Here is a 24,197-nt window from a genome sequence, read left to right on the forward strand (position 1 = left end):
ATATAAACTTTTTTCATTTTATTTTATGAAGACATTGTCTTAATATATACTTCAGGCTGGCATTGAATTGACCATTCTGCTTTCTCCTCCTCAATGCTGGGATTAAACATGTAGGCTGCCATACCTGCAACTCCATATAAACTTTAGAAACCATCAGTCAAAAACCACAACTTGCTATGATTTTTATTGAAATTCAGAATTATTTTTAATTTCCTTTAATACTATTATGACATCATCTCAGCCTTAAAATGAGTCAGGTGCCAGTGGCTCACACCTATAATCCTAGTTACTCAAAAGTCTGAGATCTGACGGTCACAGTTTGAAGTCAGCACACACACACACACACACACACACACACACACACACACACACACACACTCCATATATGTACATATATGTATATATATACATATATATAATTAGAACTACAGCTGACTAGGAAAGAGTTAACCATTATGAGTGAGTTTAACTCCCACTGCCTTCTTCAGATTGTTCTCCTAAATCTCTAAAGGTTGCATCCTAAAGGACGAACTCAACAGCCTTCCACAGTCTCTCAATTTTATATGCCTCTGGGAGTAGAGCACTGAAATGAATTGAGGTATGACTCTGGGAATGTGGGGATTCGTTTTTAATGCATATAGAATTCAGGCATACGATGATGAGCACATTCAGGAAAATAATGAAAACTTTGACAATAAAGACAAAGATGATGAGGAATATAGTGCCCCTAAGGAATATTGAGTTGTTGGTAATGGCTGGGTAGCTTATTTGCCTATGCTGATAATGTTGCCTTCCTGAATGTTTCAACCATATTTTATGTACTTAGGAAATTTTCTCCTATCATCTGCTATGCCAAGTTCCTAAGAACAAAGATTGTTATTTACTTCTAGATCTTCATTTCCATTTGATTCATTTATTCAGTGGGTATTTAGGAAGTGTTCACATGTGCTGATACTATTGTGCCCTAGCACTAAGCTAAGAATAGACTCAGTGGGCAGTAACTTTTTTAATAAATGAGACTTTAAACTACACATGTATAAAATTATAACTCAAGAGAAATAAGTATTATTATACTTATCTACCTCCAAAATAAATAACAGGGAATATAAAATAGGTAATAAAATAGGTAATAACTACATATTGAATAATCAATAAAAATAGAGTACAACACTAATGCAAGATGTAATACAGGATCTGTGTATAAAGGATACAGTAAATATATGAGAACTCTGTATTCTATTCTCAGTTTTTTCTATAAAGCTAAAGGTGCTCTAAAATATAAATTATTCATTTTAAGAAGGAAATTAGGAATAATAAAAAGTCGGGTCTTTTTTTAACAACATCTGGCTGTGTGGATAATCACCATCAAAGAACTATTTTTAAATTATTTTCAGTTACAGTTCAGTAAAAATTAAAAAGCCAAGTCTTATTAACTCAATTTTTCAATATAACAATTTTTCATAACCTTTATCCAAATTCATAATATATTTCCCAAAACCTGATCACAAATGTTTATGACTTTGTTGATCTTGTTGCTCACTAAACCACAGACCGTGCACAGCAAACCAAGTGACCACTCAATGACCATTTGCTGAGAAGGGGATTCAAAGAGTTCCTTAAAGATTTATTTGGGAGGACGAGCAACTGCAGGAGCAGTGCTTGCAGGGCTGTTTGGTTTAAGTGAACTGAACACCTGGGGGGGGAAGGGGGGAGGAGGGGTTGGGTACGAGGGACAAGGTAACAAACAGTACAAGAAATGTATCCAATGCCTAACGTATGAAGCTGTAACCTCTCTGTACATCAGTTTGATATTAAAAAATTGAAAAAAAAAGATTTATTTGGGGCCTAAGCACAAAATACAAACCACAAGACAACTTAATGTGTGCATCCATTACAGATAATGTCCAGCCTCCAGGAAAAGCCAGCCTAAACCCGGGAGCTTTTCGGGGATAATAAGCTTTCCTGACTTCTGCACTGCTCTTCCAGGCCTCACTGATACGAGGGCTAGCTGACAGCTGACCTTACTCAGTGTTTCGAGACCAAAATTAGATGCTAGCTAATAAATATCTCATTTGCCCAATGGTAGGATTAGGCATTGTAGATAGTTGATATTAAAAATGTAGATGTTAAAGAAGAAAGCACAAAATTAGAAAGGAAATAAAAATAAGATAGTGATGTTCAGCCAGACCATATAAGAATAATGCAATTATATGAGATAGGAAAAGTTTAGAGAACTTGTAAATGTGGTCATCAGTTGGTTAGTATGAAAATCCAAGATGGCAGAGTAGAGACAGGGCAAGATCAGAGCTCTGTTCAATCAGAAATAGAAATTCTAATTAGATGGTTGGTGTCACAGTGAATATTCCTGGAAAAGTATCTAGACATCTTAGTTCCTTTGTTATTAAAAACCTATTGTGCACACTGTCTTACACTAGTAGGATATCAATAAGTATGTACTGAACAGAATGAAATATAGTTAAATGTCAAAAGCAACTCATTTAAAGATTGATTAGTAGAGTTACTTATACCTAGTTCACATTACAATTGCCTAAGGGCAGTTTTAAGCATTCTTTATCCTGAGATATTTTAATGGCCACAGAAATCCTTAAGGTCTACTTAGGGTTCCAAATTTCCTGGTGAAAGAAGCCCTGGAATGCCTGGGGATATTGGATACATCTCTGGACTGAGTAGTTATTGTGGGGAAAGAGTTGGTTGATTCATATGTTGCACAGTCTCAAAAAGGGAAGGGGGTATAAAGAATCCAGTGTGTCTGCATTGCAGACAGGTCACCATTTATGGAGCTGACACAGAACATTAGCATGTCAGTGGAGGCATGTTTTCAGTTGGCTGTTTGCTTTCTGGATGCCTGTGGGACTGTATTTGGGTCTGAGGTGTAGCTGATGTGAAGTGTACCTAGTCAGAGAATATGAGGGAAGATGTTTGAACATTAACATTCATTTACAATGCATTGGTGGCATTGGTATATGGGGAGGCTACTCTAATTTTACTAGTGTCGATTAAAAGTGCAATCCTATGGGAAGGCTTGAACTACATTTGTTACATGTGATACTGATTCACATGACTTCCAGTCTTGAAGAAGAGAGTTCACAGGGAGGTTGGGGAGAAAGGTAGACATGAAGTTCCTCTTGAGGATGCTTCTGCTCTGCTCTTGGGTATGAAGAGTGTTGACATTTCCAAGCAAAAGATTCTGGCAACACCTTCTCCACTTTCCTTACTTTTGAGGTTTACAAAGAAAATGGATCTTAACTGGAAATAGGGGTGGGACCTCTTCTCAATCTTGGCCTTCCACACACCCAGGAGATGCTGTAACTCTGACTAGAGGCTCCAAGTGGAAAAGTGAAGCAGAGGATGGGGAAGATGTTCCTGGGTCAAGGACCTGAGCCCTCAGCTGTATTTGAAGCTCCTCCAATGTCAATCACCTTTGAGGAGAAAGTAGGGAGGCTGTTCCTGACTAAAGTCCTCCTGTTTGGAGACTCTTCAGATCCTGGCAATGCTTAAAGAAACCTTATGTCTTTCATCTTCCTCTTCTTTGGGTGAGAGATCAAGATAAACCAGGCCAACCCAAGACAATTCTCAGAGAGAAAACGCAAGAATATTCCCTATTAGGAGAACTGCTTCCATTCAAAGGAGATGGACATGAAGATGGTGGAGACAACTCATTTCAGAATTTCACACACAGCTAAACCAACTATTCCTATTCTTATTCATGTAATGAGCACAGAAGCAAAATGCAGAAAGTAGTAAAAGATGGAGTCCAAATTTAACTTAGATCTTTAGACTCTAAATCTCAGGCTCTATACATAACAAAAGTAAGTATATGTTAAATATGTAGAAATTCACCCACATCCCATCCAAGATCCTAATAAAAAGTTCATGCAACTGCAAAAGTGGCTTCAGAAAGGAGATCCACACTGTTCCCTTACCCTGGGATCTTTACCTCCTGGTCACTGAGTGAAACATGGAGTTTGACTCCAAAAGTCAGCAGTACATGTGCAGAGAGCAGGAGGGCAGTATCATTGGAGCATACAATTCAGTAATTCAGAGCACACAATTAAGAGCCAGACAGAACAAGTATCACATCCTTAAACAACTCAGTTCTCATCTCTAAACCTTAATCTCCTTTCCCATTAGTTAGATATAATGCCTAGTCAAGTAATGCATGCAAATCTTGAAGCAGGGAGCCTAAGGCCTAGAAAGAACTCAAATATTGTCTTTTATCCCCCCACCAACACATATACACAACCCCATACAACCATCCATAGATCCCACTAGATGATGTACCACCATTGGCATCCTCTCTGTTGGTGATAACTAATATCCTTGTGGTAATCTGTGAGTACAACTGCCTCTATTGTCTCAGTTTAGGATAAAAACACATAAGGGAAAATGAAAGGAGACAAACAGAATGGAAAGAGCCCTGATTCCCTGTAGCAAGAACTTTGATCTTTTTTGAACTCCATTTTCAATGTGCTTTGAGCCCCTGAACAGGTCAGTCAGACCCCCTTCCTGTCCCTTTTGGCAGCTATTAAAAGAGGAGGGAATCAAATGAATTCCTTTCCGGACTCTCACTGCTCCAAGGAAAAGATGCCTAGGGAGAACAGTTTGCAAAATGGTGCTGAGGCCGGGGACTGACTTGAGAAACAGTGAGCTCTCTCTTCAAATGGCTGGCCTGAGACCTTTGGGCCACAAGAAAACTCTCTTTTCTTTTGGCTGAGACCTGAACCTGAGACCAGAACCTGGGCCTGGACTCAAAGATCTCAAGGGAAAGTAGTCACAACCACTGAGAAACAAAGGGAAAGTCACCCCATGGCAGCACCACCAGAAGTCTAGGAAGCTTGAGAAAAATCCTCACCGCTGGCCTCCCTTCCCAGCTACCTCAGCATGAAGCCACCCCTAATTCCCACTGTCTTTGTCACAATTATATCAGTAACTGCCCCCAAACACAAAATGTACTGGGTATATTATCTCCAAAACCCAGGACCCTCAAACACTACCACTAAATGCCCAAAAACTTAGCTCCAAGCTCCGCTGCCCTGCACCCGGAGCCTGACTCTGCAGTCGGCCTGTCTCGTCTGCCAACATTTCCAACTGCTCTAACACTGCTCAGGCAGCTGTGTCCTGCAGCTGCTTCTGTCTCCAGCTACTTTACTTCGGCCTTCTTGAGTTCTTAGCACTCTTTATTTGTTGTCTCCCCCTCCCCACGCCCCCTTGCCCCGGCAACACACAAAAACAGACCACCAGAAATGTGAGATCTGACTTCTGAGGTCTGTGCCACCCCCTCTCTTCCTTTCCCTGCCTTGATTGAAATCCCCCTACCCTCTGACTAAAAAAAAAAAAAAATATTTTCCTGAGACAACTCTTCCTGAAAGAAGTATATTCAGAACTTTCATTTTCAAAAAAGGAAAAGAAAGAAAAGGGGAACCAAAAAAAATAACTCCACATCACTTACTTTCATCCAGGGGTGCACAGTTTTGCAAAGAAGAAAACCAGAGTTATAATCCACTGCGTGCCGCCCCCCCCACCCCCAACCCCAAAAGAGGAATCAGCTGTGAGCCGCTCCGTCCCTCGGCCTCGGCCGGTGTGGTGGTAGGCATATATCCACAGGCTGATGCAAGATGCCTTTGAGAGGAACTTCACATTCTGAGGATTCCTGGGAGAGCGCCAGGGATCCCAGCATCCAATATATTGCACATTTGGTTTCAATTAGGAGGGGGGTTGGGGAGGGAAGAAGGAAAATCACCAATCAGAGCTGTTTTCTGTTTAGAGACTATTTCTTTTGACCCAAGAGACCATGGGCAACGCTATAATTTACAGCAAAACCCATTCATAGAAGAAAAAATATGTAAAACCATAGAACAGACTTAAACACGTAGCTCCCTTCCGCCTTATCCCCACCGGCACACATCCTGGCGCCCTCTCGATGCCATCTAGGACTTGATCCCCATCTAGGACACCTCCCCCCCCCACACACACACCTCATTTTCCTTACTTGAGCTGGAGCTGGATCTCTAAGCACAACTTCAAGTTTGGAGTTTCTTCCAGTTGAAGTTTTCCCAGATAGCTGAGATCACATGCCTAGAGAGAATCGTTAGCTGTTAGGTCCATGAGAGCTCAATGCACAGCCCGCCTCAGAAAGATTTGATTTAATCCCTCCCCCCTCTCCTCTACCAAAAAAAAAAAAATCTAGATGGTTCCAGAGTCCAGGATTCCAATTTTTTAAGCTTTTTGTTCCTCCCCGACTCAATTCTCAGTTGGCTGCTGCCACTGAGGGTCTGTTTTTGTCCTGGATTCATGGCTGTTAAATGAAAACACACGCATTTACAAGGACTTTATAGACTTTATGATTTGTTCCCTCTCCTCCTCCTCGTCCTCCTCCTCCTTCTTTTTCTCTCTTTCTTCTTTGTGTTCTTCCTTCCTGCAGCCAGGGTGAAGATCATGAAAGCTGTGTGTAGAGGACAGAGGAAAGACACCCTTGCTCTGCTATCTAAGTGATAACTAATAATCCTCTCCATCCTTCTGGACTCCAGCCTTAGTCCTTCTGAGCTTCCCTCACTCCTGACAGAGCACAGATTTTCTGTGGGTGTTGTGAAGTGCAGGGCAAGAAACCACTCAAGGGCAGCGGATCCGTGGAGGAAGGCACATGGCAAAAAGGGAGTTAAGAAAGTCTAGCCTGCCTTTGAGAGCTCATCTCACCCTAAAGACACCTCTTTGTTCTGAGCTATCACTAACTCTCCACGCTTATACTTAATCTGGGAGTCTATAGCCTTCAAGATGAGCAGGAAGAGAAGTGGGGCCATGAAGAAAGAGAGAGCCACCCCATCCCCACAGTAATTGGGGGAGCATGAGATGTTTCACAAGGGAAACAGAGGCAAAGAATCTACCAACAAGGGTAGCCATGAAATTAAGATCCAGTGCCAGGGGTATGTATCTAAAAGGCTCTGAGAGTCAAAGCAGCTGTGGTATGTGTTGCACAGCTAGAAGAGGACACGAAAAATGGAGAGACTCTTCACAGAGCAGCCACAGAGACAAAGGGTGAACACAAAATCAAAGAGATAGAAAACGAGACCTCCAGTCACTTTACAAGGAGAAAACATAGGACAGAGGTAAACCTAGTAAGAAGACTCTTCAAACAGCTCACAGCATCACAAAATCAGGTGTGAGGAAGGATGAGCAGCCCCAGCAAAGGGAGAGAAGGAGAACCAAGGATATTTCTGGGGAAGAATTTATTGAGTGAAGACAGATTCAATGGATAAAAGATGTCCCCACTACAATTAAACGTTGTCAAAGGTAAAGAGCAGCTCAAAGACAATGACCATGTCTGTCATTCAAAATAGTCACTCAAAATTCTCTATTATTTGGCCTGTTCTGAGACAAGTCCAGGGTTCAATCTTAACTCTAGGTAATAGATGTTACCAACACAAGAACAAGGAAGAGCTGCAAAGGGTACTCTACTCTAAAGATGTTTGAGAGGCATTCAAGCAAGCAAAGAGTCATCAGACCTCAGCTTATTTTCAGAGATAGTGCTTGCCAGGTGGCGGTGGGCTGTGTTTCTCAACCTTGACCAGCCATTGTCGTGAGAAAGCAGACCTGTAAAGAAAGAACATGACCAGTTCTGCTTCAAAGCTAGAAAGACTAATTTACAGAAAACAGAGGACATTTCCTGAGAACTCTTAGAACTATTTCATAGGATCTTGAGCAAGGCTGGAATTCCTTAATATTGTAGGAACAGATGTGGAGAAATACTATTTTATTACTCGTTTGTGCACAGATTTCACCCCCTAGTTAGTTTGGCTTGGGAACTATGAGTCATTGCCATCAGAATTATTTATGTTCCATAGAAGGTAATATATCTTAGTTATGAGGCGGTTTTTTTATACTGAAAATGAATAACTGAGAAGCAGTACAGAATTCTTTTGCTAAGAAGACACTAAAAATAGAATGGATCTACTTAGACTGATCAAGAGATAGTGTGAATTAGAAGTAAGGAAATGTGTCAAGGTCATTTCTTCTTCATCAGGGTTCAAATAAATTCAAGTAGGGAGAATTGAAATAACTGTATCACTTCTGCCTCTAGATGGCTAAAGGCTAGGCCATTTGTGATCCCTTAGGAAATAAAATGAATGAAAGCAAAAGAAATGTCGCTTACACAGTTTAAGAAACACACATATACTGGTGTGGTGTTGCATACTGGTAATCTTCACTACTCAGGAAGCAAACATAGGAGGATAGTGAGTTTAAGACCAACCTGGAAAAAGTAAGACCTTATCTCAAAAATATCTCATTCTAGTCAAAATGCTATCATCAAAACACAATGACAAGCTGGGAGCCATTTGGTGGATTGTGATTTGTGGCCAGCCTGGGCAGGAAAGTCCAAGAGACTCCACCTCTAATTAATCAGCCAAAAGAGGATTTGAAGCATGGTTCAGTTGATGCAGCACCAGCTAAGCAATCAAGCTGGATGAGTACAAGGCCTTAAGTTCAAACACAGAAAGAGAAGAGACAGAAGAGAAGTTGACAACAAACAATTAATGATGGTGAGAATGTAGCGTGAGAAAACCCTATGTACTGTTGGTGGAGGTGTAAATTACTGCAGCCTCTACGGAAATCAATACACAGCTTCTTCAAGAACACTGGCAGCAAATTGTTATACAAATTCAATGCAATACCTATCAAAATCCCAGCCACATTCTTCACTGAAATAGAGAAACCAATCCATAAATTCATATGGAACAGCAAAAAACCTAGAATAGCCAAAGCAATTCTAGGCAAAAAAAGCAATGCTGGAGGTATCACAATACCTGACTTCAAGATCTACTACAAGGCCATCATAACAAAAACAGCATGGTATTGGTATAAAAACAGATCGGAAGACCAATGGATTAGAACTGAAGACCCAGAAATAAAACCGCACTCTTACAGCCAACTGATATTCGACAAAGGAGCTAAAGATATACAATGGAATAAACATAGCCTCTTCAACTACTGGTGCTGGGAGAACTGGGCAGCCATATGCAGAAAACTCAAAGTAGACCCAAGCCTATCACCATGCACCAAGATCAACTCAAAATGGATCAAGGACCTCAACATCAGACCTGAATCCTTGAAACTACTGAAGGACAGAGTAGGAAAGACACTAGAACTTATAGGCACAGGAAGGAATTTCCTGAATAGAGTCCCAGGGGCACAACAAATAGGAGAAAGACTCGACAAATGGGACTACTACAAATTAAAAAGTTTCTGCACAGCTAAGGACATAGCCACCAAAATAGAAAGACAGCCAACGATATGGGAAAGGATATTTACCAGCACAGCAACAGACAAAGGCCTGATATCGGTCATCTACAGAGAACTCAAAAAACTAAGCCCCTCCAAGCCCAATAAACCTATTAGGAAATGGGCAAAAGAGCTAAAGAGAGACTTCTCAAGAGAAGATATAAAAATGGCAAAGAAACATATGAGGAAATGCTCAACATCCCTGCTAGTAAAGGAAATGCAAATAAAAACAACCCTGAGATACCACCTCACCCCAGTTAGAATGGCCTATACTCTGAACTCAGGAAACAACAAATGCTGGAGGGGCTGTGGGGAAAGAGGAACCCTTCTCCATTGTTGGTGGGAGTGCAAATTAGTACAACCACTTTGGAGAACAGTATGGAGGTTTCTCAAAAAGCTCAATATAGACCTACCCTATGACCCAGCCATACCACTCCTAGGCATCTATCCTAAACAGCAAAATCCAAGATATCAAAAAGGCATTTGTACTACCATGTTTATCGCGGCACAATTCACAATAGCTAAAATATGGAAACAACCCAGATGCCCCTCCACAGACGAATGGATCAAAAAAATATGGTACTTATACACAATGGAATACTACATAGCGATTAGGAATGGTGAAATATTGTTATTTGCAGGGAAATGGTCGGAACTCGAACAAATAATGTTGAGTGAGACAAGCCTAGAACACAGAAAACAAAGGGGCATGATCTCCCTGATATATGACTGTTAACAAAGGGAGACGGAGAGACAGTAGAGACCAAGTCTGTGAATACTGTATATGTTCTTGATACATTGTATATTGCATATATGTCAACCTGACCTAGACAAGGGATAGAAAAACAGGTTGTAAGATATCATAAGAAATGTACACACTGCCCTACTATGTAACTGCACCCTCTTTGCACAACACCTTGTAAAAAAAATTTATGTCCAATTAATAAAAAAAAAAAAAAAAAAAAGAACACTGGCAGCATGGGGCTGGGAATATGGCCTAGTGGCAAGAGGGCTTGCTTTGTGTACAAGAACACTGGCAGTTGAGCTCCCATATGACCCTGCTATATCACTCTTGAGTGTATATCAAAAAGGAAGTCAGGATAAAATAGAGATACCTGCGCACTCGTGTCTAGAGCAACATTATTCACAATAACCAAGCTATGGATTCCTAGGTTCCATCAACAGATTAATGGATTAAAAGTAAAACCTAGAGTAGGTACACAATGGAGTATTATTTAACCTTTAAAGAGAATAGAATTGTTGCATTAACAGGAAAATGGGTGGGACTAAGGATTAAAATGAAATGAATGACTTGAACACAACCATATTTTCGATGACACTGGCTGCAGCATGGGACCAACTGCTGATCTCTGAGCTGTTCTTCAACTAAGCAGAGGAGACTTCAGTGATCCATGCATGGCTTTTCAACCCAGCTGAGGATAGGAATTGAAAACATAAGTAGAAATGCAGAAGGCCGGGCTGGGAATATGGCCTAGTGGCAAGAGTGCTTGCCTCTTATACATGAAGCCCTGGGTTCAATTCCCCAGCACCACATATATAGAAAATGGCCAGAAGTAGTGCTGTGGCTCAAGTGGCAGAGTGCTAGTCTTGAGCAAAAAGAAGCCAGGGACAGTGCTCAGGCCCTGAGTCCAAGCCCCAGGACTGGACAAAAAAAAAAAAAAAGAGGCTGAGATCTGAGAATCGCAATCATGCAGAAAAGTCCATAGGACTCTTATCTCCAATTAACAAAAACCAAAACCAAAAAAAGCTGGAAATGGAGCTGTGGCTCAGTGGTAGAGAGTTAGCCTTGAGCAAAAAAGAAAAAAAGTTCAAGGATAGCACCTAGGCCCTGAGTTCAAGCCCCAGGACTGGCACTAAACAAACAAATAAATAAACAAATAAGTAAATAAACTAGCACAAAACAGGGACAGAAATGTGACTCAGTAGTAGAATGCCTGCTTATCAAGCATGAGCTTAAACCTCAGAATCACCAAAGAAAAAGATCTGAAACCAGATATTAGTCAACAGAAATCTAGCCAGCACTTTTTTGTCTCCTCCTCCTTCTTCTTTGTCATTATCTTCTTCATCTTGTTCTATTTTTGTTTTTGTTTTGTTTGGATGCTTTGTAGCTGAGGCTGGCTTTAAAGGCAGAATCCTTCTCCCGCCCTTAGTACTGGGATTCCAGGCATGTCTTACCTATTGTCTTCTGCTCTCTTCTTTCTCATGCTTTCAAGTCTCCTCTCTGTCTCTTCTTTATTTCTCACTCTCTTTATAGCCCGGCACATCTTGCTTTAACCCACCTTTCCTCACAAAATGAACCATTTCTGCTTGTGTCTACATACATCTAAAGATGGTGACCCTAAAACGGTGTCTTACCTCTGAAATGTATATCTCCTGATACCGGTGAATGACAGAAAGACCACTATTTTTTTAAGGCTGGTTGCAGAATCTGGGTGTGAAGATTTTGGCTCATCAGATATGTATCACATTAGCTCATCTATCTCTTTGCTGTGGGGTGGGGGCGGGAGGCAGGGGGAAATGATCATAATAAATAGTTCCAGATGGATGAGAATGTTGAAGAGGGTCACACTGATCAAGAGGCTTTGTACTCATGAACTGCTATGTTAAATGGCAATGTCTTTGTAAAACTACTTAAAGACAACAAAATTTTTTAAGTAAATAAAAATAATCCCAGAGATTTACACTCATAGGTGACTCAATTCATACATTATAAGATACCTCAAAATTATCTGCTATTCCAGTAATAAATGAAACTTGAAAAATCTCTGAATTTTTAAGAAATTAGACTTTACCAAGAAAAAATATTATTCAGTAAGAGCTGATTTACCCAGTAGTGTGCCAGACATTCTTCTAGGAACTTCAACTTATTTTTACTTCCTGTAATGCTCAAAGGAATGTGGTGGGAGACACTATCTATTATTTCCTCAATGTCCAGATGATGAAATTAATGCACAGAGGACTAGCTTGCCCTAGCTCAGGTCATCCCTTGCGGACTTAGAATGTGTGTATCTCTGTCTTGCGTGTGTGTGTGTGTGTGTGTGTGTGTGTGTGTGTATGTGTGTGCACGCTATGTTGACAATGAAGTGGTGTGTGCTTACATGGCAAGAATGAAAAGATTTCAGAGAAGTTGAGCGATCATGTGTGCTTACATTCACAGGGATAGAAGTCTAGTTATGGATATGGGGAATCATGGAAATTGTCTCCCCTTTCCCCATCCTGTTTGCCCCCTGAAGCTTGTCAGTGACTCTGCAGCTCCTTTTGAACACTTCTCCTGGAGAATGAAATGGGAATTAGAAAAGAATTTCCAGTCAGCCTGCCTGGTTACTCCCAGGGATGAGCTAAAAGTTGAGGAAAGACAGAGTGGAAGTTCCTGTCAGAAAGCAGATGCTTCTCTGTCTGTCTTGAACAATGCCACATGGAGTATTCCATGGCTGAGGGAGTGCTTTAAGAGACATGATGTCAGCCCACCCTCAGACAGCCCATTGTGTACTCAGGGCAGATATTAATATCCCTGTGGTACCAATGAGGAAAGGGAAGCTCGGGAGGTAATCGCTCACTGGTGCTCTTTCACTGTCCATTGACAGAATCTGAGCCTAAGTGCAGTTTTTACGATGCTCAGGGCCCCTTCTGATCATTTGGTATGAACAGCAAATCTTCCCACAGCCCCCAGGCACCCCGTGCCTGTTCTAGGTTATCTGGTCTCCCCGCCTGCTGTTCTAGTCTTCCTTCTCTTTGCCTCATGGAGAAAGAATAGGTGTTTCTCTCCTTGGCAGAAATTCTGAGAAGAAAGGTGGAAAAGGAAGCCCAGAAAACTCCAAATTGTTACTGGACTTGAGTTCCATGAGAAGCGTGAGGGCTACGGATAGTATTGCTGAAACATCATCATATTAAAAATGTAGCTTTTCTTCAGCCCACAGCCTGGAATCTCACACTGTCCTTAGGTAAGAAAGAGTCCTCCCTTTCAATGGTTCCAAATGAAAGGTACTGAGCAGTGCCTTTCAACAGCCTGACTGTTTACCAACACTCAGTCCCAAGAGTCCATGAGGAGACAGCTGCTAAGCAGAAGGTGAGAGATAGGGAGGATATGGGTTGGAGGCTGGCACCTGCAAAATGTTAGTGAGACTTCAACAATAAGAACAACAACAAAAAACTGGCATGGTAGCACACATCTATCATCCCAGAAAACATATGTAAAAAAAAAAATTTATGCCAACCTAGACATAAACACAAGACAGTATCTGAAAAACAACAAAAGCCAAAAAGACTGGAGGCATGGCTCAAGTAGTAGAGTGCCTCGTAAGCACAAGGGCCAAGTTTAAATCCCACTACCATTAAAAAAAAAAAAAAGTTCTGCTTTAGATTTATCCTGAATGTCCCCTGATATCACTGTACTTTCTCCTTGTTGTCCTCAGCCAGGACAGCCATCAGCTAGTTAAACTCCCTCCCAGCTCCCCCTTCATCCATATGTCAGAACAGAACAGAGCTTCAACCGCAGTACTATTTTCCATGCTCAGGCTTTGGTTTGGAGCAATCATCTTATACATAATGATAACCCTCCTTATGAAACTTGAAGACGCCCCGGCGGCCTTGCTTCTGGGCTGAGGTTTGTTCCCAGCCTCTGTAGAAGAAACAACATAATTCCCATTGACTGTCCAATTAGGAATCCAAGAAGTTGGACCAATCAAATAATTTTTACTTATTTGAGGCTTTACTTATAGGTCTTCACCTGACTTTTCTCATCTGTATGTGGAGGGCACTGGGAAGTCAGTGAGCGTCTATCAGGAGGGAGCTTCTAAATAAGAAAATCACTCCATCCTCTGCCCTCTCGCTGTAGAGAATTGCACCATGTCCTATCACTCAGCTCCTAATGCCAACCCATTGCCCTGAGTTACACCATAAACACCACCTCCCTGTTTCTAATACACAGCCGACTTCAGAGCACAAAGGAATTTATAGCGCCAATGCTATTTTTCCATGTGCAATTCCAGTGTGGACTGTCCAGCAGCACGCAACTCGCCTTTCAAAACAGAAAGCAGATTCTGATCCTGGACTGCTGGGAAGGTTCCAGCATTGGCCGTTTTGATGGAATCTTCATTCTTCAAGGTCCTTCACATCCTAACAGGAACCCCAGATGCTTTCATTTGGAACATGGAAGACATTGAAAGCTCATAAAAGAAATAGGAAGCAATAAGTAAAGCATCTCTAAGCCCTGTGAGGGTGAGGGGAGTAGCTTAAGGGAAATGGAGACTGGAGATCATCCCACAGGGTGTCAGCCTTCTCTTAGAGTGTAGATCGAGATGTGCAGACCCATTTTCTTTGCTGAACCCACCGAGAGCCCCATCTCTTCAATGGGAGGAAGATTAGAGGTATGAGAAATTTCTTATGGGAAATTTAGGATTTATTTGAGATATGGGGCAGAGGTGACTGGAGTAATGGGTTCTGAGTCTGCACCCTTCCCACTGAGTCTGAACCCCGCTTACCCCCTATAGCTGAGGCTCTCACCTGAAGACTCAGACTCCCCCTGCACCACCTTCTTAGGGTCACCTGAGATTCAGGTAGAAGGATGGATGCAATTACACTAGTGTACCTAGAATTAAACCTATGTATCATCTTGACTCTGAGTCCAAATTTCACTAGCATTACATAGGCCAAGCATGGTTGATGTTTATTGGTATACTTAGAGGTCAGTACTCTTGGTTAGTCTCCCTTCTCTACAAGAATTTATGCTTTAATTTGGCCTCTTCCACTTCCTGGACTGTTATTGACAGGATCAGGATAAACACATAATCTAAACTCTTCTTCAAATTCTGTTTTCTAAGATTTGAAAACAGAACAGAGATGTAAGTCTCATCTGACTAACAATTTGGAAAGAAAAAAGATCAACTTTGAGACCACAGCGGCAATATTTTCTGCATCACCTAGAAGGTTGGAAATAAAGAAAAAGGAAGGAAGTCAATGTGTAGAAAAAAGACAAAGGCAAATGAGTATCCAGTTTTCTAGCTCCCATTCCCAAACTCTCCCTTACCTTGGGTCCCATACGACTCTTCTCATCCCTGTAATGCTTCCCATCTGTTGCTTTGTTTTTCTTTTCCTTTTTGAATGCATTTTTACTGTTACTGTAAAGGTGACATTGTACAGAGGGGTTACCAATGTATATGTCAGATAAAGAGTACATTTCTTTTTGAACAGTATCAACCCCTTCCCTTTCTCTCTCCCAGTTTTTCCCCTCCCATCCTCACCCACAAGTTGTATAGTTCATTTTCAACATAATATCTAGTGAGTATCACAGCTGCATTTTTTTCACCCTTTGTTCTGTACCCTCCCTTTCCCTCCCAAAGGCAGATAAAGGAACAAAGGAGAAAAAGAAAACAAAAATAGCCAAAAAGAAATAAAACTCTTGCTGCCCTCTCCTGGAGTTGATTTCACTACATATTGTTTTATATGATCAGATGGATATAGCTGTTGAGCCCTTGTGTTCCTCCTCTAAGAATATCCTCCTTTGGTCTCATATCGAGGACATTCATAGAAACTATTCTCTCAGTGTTAACTGCTCTTTACCCAGAAAAATAGGAATACACACTTCCTTGAGTGATTTATAAATCTCAAGTCCCTCTGCCCCAAATGTTTCCAAAGAAAGAAGAGAAGGGTTTTCAGTTCAGAAGGTGATAACTCCCCAAGACCCATGAGTCTCTCCTTCAACCCTCCCCCACAGGCACATCCACAACTAACGTCCTATTTCAAGACCACTAGCTAGCAAGTCTCATCTCCCCCTTCACCCTCCTCTACATAGAGAATATTCAAACTTCCATCCTCTCTATCAGCCTCTAAACTTTTTTAGGCTGTATTTTGATTTTGGGTTAACATAATAGTTGCATGTGCCCATGGAGGAGAGTGTCATGTTCAATCACACACGCACTGGGTAATGATCAAAGCTCTGGATCTAGCATTTCTTCAAGATGAGAAACTTCTGCATCCTCTCTTCTGGTTATATTGAAATACACAATAAAAAAAAGTATTACTACAGTCAGCCAACTCCTCAACCTTACTCCTCCTGTGTAAATGTAATTTTGTACCCATTGACGAACGTGGCCTTGATGTTTCCCTTACTCTAATACCCACTATTATATTCTGTACTTCTAAGAAAGATAAGCTCTTTTTTTCAGATTTCACAAGTGAGATCATTCAGTCTTGTGCCTGTTTCTGTCTGGAGTATTTCAGTCATCATAAAGTCCTCCAGGTTCATCTATGCTGATAGAAATGAGAGGATCTTGTTTTGCTGCTAGTAGTACACAGCTGTATAAACATTCTCAAAGTTTCTTGAAAGCTGGAATTACATCTTATTTACATTTGGATCCCCATTAGTTGCAGCTTGTAATAGAACTACAATCCCTAACTTTAATACATAGTAGGAAACATGTCATCAGTGAGATCTAGATGAAATGTTAGAGAGTTTTAGAGGAACAGCAGATTATTTCTTGTTGGGTGAGTCACCAAGGCCTCCTGGAAGAAGCTGCATATTGAAGACTTGAGGCATAACGCAAGTGGCAGAGGACTTGCTAGCCTCTCATTTCATCCCTGAAGTACTGCCTAGTGGGAAAAAAGAAAACAAAAAGAAGGTCACATTTTTGTCAAGTCTTAAAGAACAAACACAGTTTGGAACTTAAGGTAGATAGACCCAGGCCAGCAAAGCTCCCAAGGCCAAAACATGCAAAACATTTTACAGGAAAAATTAATGATAACCAAGTCTCAAACAGTGGCACACACATGTAGATGAGAAGAGAGGAAAATATTCAGGTTGATAAGAACAAACAAGGGGAACACCAGCTATCTATCTGTCTATATCATATATACATGTATACATATTCAGATATGGTCAGAGAAGATCAAAGGATAGAAAAGTGAGGAATCCTGAAGTAAAAAACAAAGGACTGAGGGTCAGCTTATATGGGGGGAGGGGTGTTAAGGAATAATACTATTTTCAAGTTTATACTAAAAGGCAAATGATGAACAGAAAGAGTAGCTTGAAGCTATATTCAGGTAAAACAGGATTCTTACCTACAAGGTGGTAGAGCTGCACTGCAGTCATGTTTCCTGTACCTGCTGTTTGAGTTTAAGTTCAGCTGCTTACTACCAAGGTAATTATGGGCAAGTTAGCTTCTCTGGGCCTCTCTCCTCTAATATATGCCCCAGGGATTATGGTAAAGAATTGAGCTTATTCATTCAAAGACTTGCAGTAGTATCTGCCTCACACAAAACACTCAATAAAAGCTACTAGTTAGAATGCAAAAGACAGAATATAATATATATATATACACATATGTGAGTACTATTACATCTAATGAATATTAAACATAGAAACATAGTATGTATTATATGATATATATTACTACAGACTACATATATAGAAATTAGGAAAAGTCAAAAGCACTAGATAATGAACACTTAGAGCGCATAATCAGAGAAAGTTTTGGTTTTGTTGCAGAAATAAATTAAGTGCCTGAAGAGGTCTTCAGGCTCCTTGAATCCAACTCCTTTCCTACTCCTACTCCATCTCTACCACACCCCTACCCCTACCCACCATACCTGAGTTCTGGTCCATAGTATAGAGAAGGGAAGAGTAAGCTACAAGCTTTAAGTTACTCTTGTTACTATCTGAGTAAGGTGAGAACAAATTTATATATTTTTTTCCAGGGCTGGGGATGGAACCCAGGACTTTGCACACGTAAGGCAAGTGTTATATCTCTGAAAACCATCCCTAGTTCACAGAGCCCCTGTACCTTGAATCCCAATCTGGTGTAGAGTACCAATCTCCAAAAACTGCTGTGAAGAGGACCCAATCAATTGGTTTAAATCTGAAGTCGTTTATCACTGACTTAGAAAACTGAGTAGGAGACCCAGAGAAGCAAATGCTGAGAGCAGCTGCCCTGAGGGGAGGGGGGGGTGCACAGTAATGGGGGGGGTGGGGAGTGGAGCCTGCCTCTCAATCCCATCTCTCTAGCATTTTTTTCTACTTTGGAATTAGTTTAAAAGACTGTGTCACTAGAAGCAACCCACAAAGTATTCAGTTTTGAAACACAATATTATATAATCATCCCCAAAAAATGTATATTTGAGAATAATGAAGAATTCTGTACTTCAAAGGAAAAAAATCTTAAAGTAAAGCCAACCACACCAAAAACATTCTGCGGAATGATAAAAATAAAACTAAAATATTGGTTAAACTTTTAATTTTCTACCTTCAAATTTTATCAAATGATATAATTTTGGTGTGTGCTATTTTGGACTCAGCAGTCTCTATTGTGTCTGAGAAGCCAGATGAGAATATTCCAGTTGGAGATGGATATATATTACTCTCAGATACATTAAACAAACTCTAGTTACCCAATAGGTCAGATTATGTTTCTGATTAAACAACTTTCTGGTTAAATATAGGATTTAAACTAGCAACAGATTACTGGTGGTTTGCTATTGTTTGGTTCATCACAAAGGAGCAGTTATTGGAGAACCCAGGATGAAGGAAGCCTGTTTTGGGGATAATAGAAAAGGATTTAATTTGCAGTTTTCAGAGAAAAAGACGAATCAAATTGAAATAAAAGCGGTGTTCTGGGTTTGGGGACCTAAAAGGGCTCAATATAGAAAAAAAAATAGATTATGGAAATACAAAACTATCATCTTAATTCTAGTTGTACATTTGAAATAAAAGGGAGGAAATATCTTTAAAAGAACTTTCATTTTGGCCTACAAACTGAATATTAATTTTCACTACATTTTCAGTCTAGGCTTGATTTGCAAATGCTAAGTAAGCTTTTGCTCCATAAATTGTACAGTTGTTTTACTGTACAGTAGATGAGACATGACAATATAGCTGAGAGAAAGTGAGAGAGAGAGACAGAGAGAGAGAGACAGAGAGAGAGAGAGAGAGAACCAGTACTAGTATACTAGTACCAGGGCTTGAACTCAAGTCCTCTTGTTCTTGCTCTACTTTTTCAACTATACTTGATGTTCTAGCTCCAGTCTGACATTTTGCTTGCTAATTGGAGATAAGTAACTCAGACTTTTCTTCCCCCATGGCTTCAAACTCCAATCCTTAAAGCTCAGCCTACCTAAAGTAGTTTGGATTACAGGCATGGAACACTGGCATTCTGCTCATCTCTAATATGATAGTAAGAATAAATTGCTAGGTCCTGCTTCACCATTCTGTCAGTCCTTTTTTTATTCATCCTCTGAACCAAGTAGAAGGTACTGAAGCTCACAGGGCCACAGTCTTTGGATAAAAATTGCTTATACTATTTTGGTGTGAACTATGAATTTTGATACCTCCGTTTGTCCATCAATAAAACAAAATCCCTATGATAATAAGATCTGTTTTTCCATCAGAACCACCAGATAATGAAGGGCTGGGGCATGACTCAACCTTGAGTTTATTTCTAGTACAAGAAAAAAAATCTTGTGAACTTATCAGAATATTTTACTGAATTTAAATATAGGACAATTGTTATTATCTTGCCTAAGAAATATGAAGAAAAAATATAGGCAAAGGAACAAAGACTAAAGGTCATACATAACCTTGTGAGCCATATATAATGGAAGTCCTAGAATGAAAGATATGGCAGAATGAATATAGGAACAAATTGTCCCAGGTTCAATTCCTCAGCACCACATATATAGAAAACAGCCAGAAGTGGTGCTGTGGCTCAAGCAGCAGAGTGCTAGCCTTGAGCAAAAGGAAGCCAGGGACAGTGCTCAGGCCCTGAGTTCAAGGCCCAGGACTGGCAAAAAGAAAGAGAGAGAGAGAGATAGAGAGAGAGAGAGAGAAAGAGAATGTCCCTCAAGTATCCTGTGCTTGGTTTAAACTATTAATCTGCACACCCAAGAAGTTTAATGAACAGCAAGTCGAATACCATTATAAGTTCTCAATGCAGAGTCACTATAATCACATGACTGAATGACCAAGAGTTAAAGATAATCTAAAAAAAAAAAATCATAGGAAAAAAATGAACCATAAAAAAGAGAACCACAGCAGGATTGGTACCAATTCCTCACCAGAGACCACAGAGGTCAGAAGGCAACAGGAAATGTACCCCAGTGCTTAGAGAAAGAAGTCCAAGAACTCCATGTTCAGAAAAACTTCCCTCAAAAATGGAGAAGAAATTAAGATTTTACCAGGTTTTGTAACTGCAGAAATTCTTTGGTAACAGACACTTCAACAAGAACTGCTAGAAGGAGTTATTTTCAAATAAAAGGACTTAGTCATAATGACCTAGATGTGTATGACAAATTAAAAGTTCTAGTAAGAGTAACACACGTGTGGCTGGGGATATGGCCTAGTGGCAAGAGAGCTTGCCTCGTATACATGAGGCCCTGGGTTCGATTCCCCAGCACCACATATACAGAAAACGGCCAGAAGTGGCGCTGTGGCTCAAGTGGCAGAGTGCTAGCCTTGAGCAAAAAGAAGCCAGGGACAGTGCTCAGGCCCTGAGTCCAAGGCCCAGGACTGGCCAAAAAAAAAAAAAAAAAAAAAAAAAACGAGTAACACACGTATAAAAATGGTAGAGGTACATTCTGTTTTAAACTTTTTTCTTTTACCACTAACTTATTTAGAAGATACCTGTCTAAAGAAATAATACGAAGTGAGTTATTGAGCTCAAGTATAAAAATATATATGATTATAATAGAAAAGATAGGATAATAAACATTTTTCTTTTCTCCTTGGTTATCATTTCTTATTGTTATTATAAAGGTGATATACAGAGGGGTTACAGTTACATAAGTCAGGTAATGAGTACATTTCTTCTTGAACAGTGTCTGTCACCCCTTTTCTCATTTTCCTCCAGGTTTTCCCTCCTGACCCTGGACCCTCACAAGTTATATAGTTCATTTTCAACATAGTAAAACATTATTCTTATATATTAAAATTAAGTGGACATTAATTTGCATGAAGTAGTTGTAAGTCAATACTGAGGTCAATTTTAAAAGGAACTCAAAATTTACAGTAAAAGAAAATAAGAGAATTAAAATTGGAAAATATCTCCTTAGCATATAAATGAAAAAAAGACAAACTGACAGGTGTAAATTCTATATTGTTAGTCATTACATTAAGTAAACAAACAGCTAATGAAAGGCTGAGATTAGAATGGCAAAAAAAAAAAAACCATGAGGGGGACTGAGGGGGAGGGATAGTGAGAGAGAAGCAAGGAGGGTAACAATGTTCAACAAAAAAATGTACTCACTACCTTACGTAAGGTAGTGTACATCGCCTTGACAATAAAATTAAATTTAAAAATAAAACATGATCCAATTTCATTCTCTCTGTAAGAAGCACTTCAGATTCAAACATACAAGAGTTTGAGAATGTGAGCTACATTCTAAAAGATACACCAGGTAACAATATTTAGGACTGGTGGAACAACTATATTAATATCAAACAAAAATAGAAATTGAAATTGAAATGTTGCTAGAAGTAAAAAAGTACATTTTATAATGACAAATAGTGGTCCATCAGAAGGACATAACAGTTATGAATATATGTATGCACCTATTAACAGAATTCCAGAGTTCATAAGGCCAAGAATACAGGGTTAAAAGGAGAAATAGATATGAGTACATTGAGACTTCAATACTTCCCTTTTAATTATGGGCTTACCAATTATGTTGTATCTTTGAAAAATGTATCTATACCCAGATGTTGGTGACTCAAGCCTATAACATTTGGAACACAGTGATTCGAGGCTGTGATCCTAGCAATGATGAGAAGTCTAAAATTTGGAGGATCACAGTTCAGATGTATGTCTGGGCTAGAAAATAACTAGAGAAAAATCAGAGTTAGAATTATGGCTCATCCTAGGAAGTGTGAGGCTCTGAGTTCAAACCACCAGTGCCTCAAAAAGTATGTGTGTGGGGGGGGGAGGGGGGTGGCTATAAAGGATGATATAAACAAATTTATGTCTACAAAGTATACAATCTACATAAAATGTATCATTTCTAGGAAAACACCAAGTAACACATTGGCTGAAGGAGAAATAAAAAAAATCTGAATAGACCTATAATAAAGTAAATTTTTTTTTTAAACTGAATTATTGGGTTGGGAGGATGGCCTAGTGGCAAGAGCGCTTGCCTCATAAACAGGAAGCTCTGGGTTCGATTCCTCAGCACCACATATGTAGAAAATGGCCAGAAGTGGCGCTGTGGCTCAAGTGGCAGAGTGCTAGCCTTGAGCAAAAAAAAAAAGAAGCCAGGGACAGTGCTTAGGCCCTGAGTTCAAGGCCCAGCACTGGCAAAAAAAAAAAAAAAAAGAAACAAATACTCTAAAAACTGATTTATTCATTTAAAAACTACCCATAAATAAAACCCAGGCTCCTAGGGTTTTACTGGTGCATTCTATCAACCATTTGATGAAGAATTTACGCTAGTTCTTTATAAGCACTTCCAAAAAGTGGAAGAGACTACTTCCTAACTCATTCTATGAGGCTAGCATTACTCTGATAAATCCAGATGAGACACCACAAGAGAGAAAGTATCATGCCCCTTATAAATATAGACACAAAAATACTCAACAAAATGCTAGTCATTTAATTCAGCAGTATGCTAAAAGCATTCTACTTTGTGTCCGTGTCATTTTTATTAGGAATACATTGGTGATTCAACATATACAAATTATTCAATAAAACATTTCATGTTAATAAAATGAAAGGGGAAAAAAGAAACATATGGCCATCTCAACTGATGCAGAAAAAGCATTAGAGAAAACCCAGCACCTTAATTTTAAAAATAGTCAACCATCTAGAAAGAGAGGTCAGTTTCCTCAAAGTGACAAAGAGTATTTATGAAAATCTACAGCTAACACTTAAATCAATGGTGAAAGACTGAAGGCTTTCCTCTTAAGACCAGGAACAAGATTCAGAGGCCCATCTTTCCACTAGCACCTCATTGTTGCACTGGAGGCCCTTCGTGCAACAAATAGGCAAGGAAAAGAAATAGAAGAAAACTAGATCAGCAAGAAAGATTTCTCTTCTCAGATGCCATGATCTCATTTTCAGAAGATCCTAAGGAATGCACACCAGAATACTATCACAATTGCAACTAAGAAGCAAGTGGTAGAGCGCCAAGAGTGAACAAGCAAGACAAGTAAGCTGTAGGCCCTGAGTTTCAAGCCTTGATACTAGCAAAAAATAAAATACCTAGGTAGACTTAGGTTTATACCCTCCTTTTGTTAAAAATAAATGTAAAACGACTTGCAAAGATTCATGCACAGAAAACTGCAAAACACTGTTTTAAAAATACCCCCCAAAATAAAAAGTAAAATAAATCTAAAAATAATGTAAAATAAAGTAGAAAATAATATATAACAAAAATAAATAAATATAAATAAAATAAACAAAAATATCCAAAGAGCAGAAGGAAATTCATTCATATGCATGGATCAAAGTAATTAATAAGTACTAAAGTAGCAAGATGGTGCACAATTTCCTCACAATCCCCATCAAATTCTCAACAGCCTTTTGCTGCTTACCAACTTCAGAACCTGAAATTCAATGGAAATGAAATAGATTCAGAATAGTCAAAACAATCTAAACACACACACACACACACACACTCCATCATCATCATCATCATCATCATCATCATCATCATCATCATCATCATTATCCAGGTGGGAAGACTCACACTTTCCAGATTTAAAACTTGATCCAGAGCAACACTCATTAAGATAGACCTCATGTGGGCTGGGGATATAGCCTAGTGGCAAGAGTGCCTGCCTCGGATACATGAGGCCCTAGGTTCGATTCCCCAGCACCACATATACAGAAAACAGCCAGAAGCGGCACTGTGGCTCAAGTGGCGGAGTGCTAGCCTTGAGCGGGAAGAAGCCAGGGACAGTGCTC

The 24,197-nt window shown here is 39.8% G+C and overlaps 1 protein-coding gene across 2 annotated transcripts in view; it reads right to left on the minus strand.

Annotated features, from left to right (window-relative positions):
* Ddr2 (discoidin domain receptor tyrosine kinase 2) overlaps positions 1 to 6,218 on the minus strand; it is a 115,090-nt gene extending 108,872 nt beyond the window's left edge. Inside the window, exon 1 of one of the 2 annotated variants that reach the window (XM_048356573.1) lies at positions 6,011 to 6,218. The gene's annotated coding sequence lies outside the window, so the exon portion shown is untranslated. Of the gene's footprint in view, positions 1 to 5,470; positions 5,702 to 6,010 lie in introns of those variants that run through there. The other variant, XM_048356572.1, reaches the window with a different exon arrangement.
* Between the last annotated feature and the right edge of the window lie 17,979 nt (positions 6,219 to 24,197).

The sequence above is a fragment of the Perognathus longimembris genome, chromosome 11 (genome assembly GCF_023159225.1).
Source record: "Perognathus longimembris pacificus isolate PPM17 chromosome 11, ASM2315922v1, whole genome shotgun sequence".
Taxonomy (NCBI): Eukaryota; Metazoa; Chordata; class Mammalia; order Rodentia; family Heteromyidae; genus Perognathus; species Perognathus longimembris.